The sequence below is a fragment of the Hyaena hyaena genome, unplaced genomic scaffold (assembly GCF_003009895.1).
Source record: "Hyaena hyaena isolate Hyena2069 unplaced genomic scaffold, ASM300989v1 scaffold_471, whole genome shotgun sequence".
Classification (NCBI taxonomy): Eukaryota; Metazoa; Chordata; class Mammalia; order Carnivora; family Hyaenidae; genus Hyaena; species Hyaena hyaena.
The window spans coordinates 1,374,603-1,379,468 of record NW_024081102.1 but is presented as its reverse complement, the minus strand read 5'-3'; positions in this window follow the sequence as shown (position 1 = coordinate 1,379,468).

The following is a 4,866-nucleotide window of genomic DNA, read 5'->3' as shown; positions in this document are numbered from 1 at the left end:
TGGTAACACACCGCTTTCTCTTCCACCAAAGCAAACGGGGACGACCAACTGGAATTGAAGTGAATCTGAGATGTAAAATTTGAAAAGAAAATCATTCAAAAACTCCAGTACTTTGATTATCGGTAAGAAGTTATTTATGACATTTCTCCCGAGAGACGACAGGTGCACTTGTGAGGACAACTGCGTGACAGGGTCCCTCGGGCTACACCCTGGGCAGCATCAGGAGTCCCACAGTGGGGCCACATGAGGCAGGCACACGCTCCGGGGGCGAGGAGGGCCGGAGCAGGTAGTGGCAGAGGGACTGGGGCCGAGGGGACAGTCTGGACAGCTCTTCCAGAGACACATGTGGAGGAGAACCTAGGGACAGAGAGGGGACTCCCTCGTGATCCCCTTTAGAAGTGCAGGTCACTTCTGGTTATACTTATTCGAGGTTCTTCTGCAACAAATCTTTAGAAGGACGTGTGACAGATACAGGGTCGGGTCTGAGCTAACGGTACAGATCCATGTGAAAGTCTCCACGGACACTAAGGGAAAGGGCTGAATGGGGGAGAGAGGGGCGGGCTGCTGGCCAGGCAACACTGCCACTGCAGAGGCCAGAGGGGGAGGGGACTTCCAAGATGACAGACAGACACAGAAGAAACTAAAGGCAAGTTAGGGAGGCCAAGAGAAGGCTCTCCAGGCAGGCCAGGCAGAGTCACAGGTCGCTGCAGAGGACGAAGAAGACAGAGACATGGTCGTGTGCTAAGGACTGGGGTGGTGAGGGAGGGGCACAGGTGCCTGCCATGTCAGAGGTGGGGTGGGGAAAGGAGGGCCACACTTTGGGACGGGAGGTAAAAGGCTTGGCTCCATCTCCAAACAGAGAAAGGGGCGCAGTGGGAAGAGAAAATAAACAGATGCAGGAAAGCAGCAGTGATGGCAGGAACTTTCTTTGGGAAAGGGATGCAGGGCACCGGCGGTGAGCAGGTTCATCTTTGGAGATGAGAAGGAATCTGTTTTCTCTGAGAGCAAAGAAGGATGGCTGTGGGGCCAGGCAAGCCCTTGAGTGCGGCTGGGGGAAGGAACTGAGGCAGTTTGTGCCCAGGAGCCTACAGATTCCCCAGGGGAAGCCATACATCTACAGCCTGAGCTGGGAGGTGCCTCAGCGCGTACATCTGTGCTGGCTGCAAGGAGCAGGGCCTTCTTCTAACTGCTCTTAGCAGCCCTGTCCCCATGTGCGCGCCCAGAAGGAAAGGAGCCACTTCTCTATTTCTCTGCCTGCCTGACCCCAGAGCCTTGTGCAGAGCTCAGCCCGCCCTGGGTATCTCCTAACTATGGCGCCCCTGCACCGAGGTTTCACTGCCCAATCCCACACGCCAGCCCCGTCTTGTCTTAGCTTGTGCACGGTCTATCCATCCCAGACCCCAGGACATTTCAAGGCACCTGCTGGGCCCTCAAGTCCTGGGCTCTGCATGTCCCCCCCCCCCCATTCACCTGCAGGGAGAAAGATGGTGAAGAATGGGAGGAAGGAAAAGAGTAGAGCAAACTACTATATATTTTGGGGGGTCCACCCGCGCGCGAATGTGGCTAGCTGCAAACCCTAAGCGCGACATTTTAAGTAATAACCGCGCGTCGATAGATTTCACATTACGCAAAAGTGACCGAAGATGAGATCGGTTTTAAATTACACACCAGGAGAGCCCGCTGCTGTTTTTTGCGCGGCTGCTTTCCTTAACGGGCTGAACGGCATGAGGTCGGGAGCCGGGGGACGGGGGCTGAAATCCTGGCTGCTACCCACACAACAGCTGGCTACGACCCCGCACTAGGGTGCCTCGGGTTTCTCATCTACACAACAGGGACAGCAGTACCCACCCACAAGCTCACAGGCTTGTTCCGTGAGCTAAAATATCCAAAAGACTTCAAGGGCAGTCCCTGGCACAGAGCGAGTGCTGGACAGAACCGCTGTCCGGTACATTGGGCCTCACCGGGCCCGTTTTGGGCGCCAGGCGCTGGGAGGTGGCTGCCGGCCAGGGAGGGAGACCCTGGGGCCATCTGATGGGCGGGGCCGGGCCTGGTAAGGCGCCCCACCCCCAGCCGCGGCGGCCGCGGCGGTGAAGGGGGTACCGCAGCGCCCCCTCCCCGGCTTACCTAGGGCCTGGGGCCCGGGGGGTGGGGGGCTTGGCCGCCCGCTGAGACGAGGCCCGCGAAGCTGCGAGGCCGGGCGCCGCTCTCGACACAGCCGACAGCCCCGCCGCGGTCGGTAGTGACCAGCCTGCCGCCCCACCGGCCGCCGCGCTTCGTCCCCAGCCACGGCGGGAGCCGCCGGACGGCGCCAAAGGCCCAAAGGAGCCGCGGTAGGGGGCTCGGGTTCCGGCACGCGCGGGGGCTACTTCCGGGAGCGACGCGCGCCCACCCCTGCCTGCGGATGGTACGCTCCTCCTGCCGGCGGCCAGGCCCCCAGTGCGCAGGCGCGGCCGGCGGCGGCCGGCACCCCAGGGGCTTGCAGGGTCCGCTCCGCCAGCGGTCGCCGCGCTCTCCTCACCTTGACTGGGGGTCCTTAGCGGCGTGGCCTCGGAGAAAGCAGTCACACGCGCTGCGGGACAGTGGTGGCCTAGTCTTTATCTGCTAGCCGATGTCCGAGGCCCCTTGCGACCCGCGCGCAGACAGAAGGAAGCGCAGCAATTGTAATCCGGGGTCTTTTCCAGCCTTGAAGGCCCACCTGGCAATTCGGGAAGCCCCTCCCCCCCGCCCCGGGGGGATCTCCCGGGGCAGTTTCCCCGCTGCTTGGCGGTGGTGCCGCAGCTGGGACAAGTCTACTGGGACACCCTACCACCTTGGGCTGGGCAGAGAATGCCCTTTCGCTACCAAAGTGCCCAAGTCTTGTGTCACCGGCTACCTTGAGCTTCTTGGCAGCTCTGGGGTCAGACTGATGAAAGGGCCTAGGCTGGGGTCACTACCTTAGGCAGTGGTTGCGGGTTTTACCCTCACAGCGCCCCTCCCCTGGCCCCCAGCAAGCCAACCCCAGGCTGGTCCAGTCCTCCAGTTTGGGCTAAAACTGCGACCTCTGCAACAAGGGTTCACATCTTTACGCTTTATCGAGTCTTTTTAAAAATTTATTTCTAAACAAAATAAAAAATAAAAATTTATTTCTAAATTTATTTTAAGGGAGTGAGAGAGCTCATGCGTGGGCACAAGCCAGGGAGGGGCAGAGAGAAGGGAAAGAGAGAATCCCAAGCAGGCTCCGCGCTGTCACCGAGTAGCCTGATGCGGGGGTAGAACTCACCAAGGGTGAGATCATGACCTGAGCCACAGTCTATAGCCGGATGCTTAACCGACTGAGCCACCCAGGGGCCCCGATCACGTCGTTTATAATGTTATTTGGTTGTCTCAGTGCCTCAGAGATGTCCACGTGCCAGCACCATTGTTTTCATTTCTGTAGCTTTGCACGTCGTGACTTTATCATACCTTTGTATCTGGGAGTGTCCCCAAACTCTGCTTTCCCCGTAATTTCCTGGTTAGTTCTCGCATGTTTATTTTTTCCTGAGAACTTGAGAATATGCATATCTATTCTAGTATCCACCGCTTCCCCTCCTCCCCCATCTTTAGTGTTTTCATTGAGAGGATGCTGCGTTTGTAAGTTATGTCATGGACTTTTGACAGGAAACAGAAACACAGATACATGGGGCGCCTGGGTGGCTCAGTCACTTAAGCGCTCGGCTTCTGTTTGGGTCATGATCTCCGGGCTTGTGAGTTGGAGCCCCGCATCGTGCTCTCTGCTGTCAGCTCGGAGCCCGCTTCCGATCTTTGTCTCCTTCTCTCTCTCTTCCTATCCCACTGTGCACGCACGCATGCTCACACTCTCTCCCTCTCTCTCTCTCTCTCACTCAAAAATGAACATTTAAAAAATAAAATAAGAGGGCGCCTGGGTGGCTCACTCGGTTGAGCGTCCAACTTTGGCTCAGGCATGATCTCAGTTCATGGTGTCGAATCCTGCATCAGGCTCTGTGCTGATGGCTCAGAGCCTGGAGCCTGCTTCAGGTTCTGTGTCTCCCTCTCTCTCTTTCTGCGCCTTCCTCATTCATGCTCTGTCTCTCTCTCACTCTCTCTCTCTCAAAAATAAACTTACAAAATAAAATAAAATAAATACAGATACCCAAACAGGCCCCAGACATCCTTCATGATCCTCAATTCCCAGGTCCTACCTCATATATCAAAGTGCTCACAGTGGATCAGCATGGTATCTGTGATGCTTTATTGGGAACAAAACAAAAAGGAAAATGAAGCTGAGGTCCTGGCAGAATAAAGAGTGGCAAGGAACTAACGTATATAAAAATAAAGTGATTACTAACTCCTACTTACTGGTGAGGCAGCCACTTTAATCCATTCTCTGGGCTCATATTCGTAATCTCCATGAGGCAGGCACTATTATTATAGCAGCTGAGCAGTAAAACTGAGAACCATAAAGATTAAGTAACTTTCACCCAACTAACAATCAGTGGAAGGCAGCCCAGTGCTTGATTCTTCACTCCCAATCTTGAAGCCAAGCTGAGCTGCTCAGGCCAGGTGAACGGCCTTTGGGAGGCTGGGCAGAAAGAAAAAAGAGAAGAACATGCTTGGGAAATCGATTGCTGCAGACTAAGGGCCTGGTTGTTGCACGTGGTAGCACAGCCTATCCAGGGCACAGCTTCTGTAGTTCTGAGCCCCGTACTCCTGATGCGTGAGATGCAGAACAGGCAGGTGAAGAGACTTGCCACCTCAGAGTCTCCCAGGTCTTTGTCGGGGCTGATCTTGTCCTGAAAGACTGAACTTTTTCAGATGAAGGGGAGAGGCTGGCTGCTATCACAACCCTTAGTCGTAAGGTTAGGGACACGGCGGGGGGGGGGGGGGGGG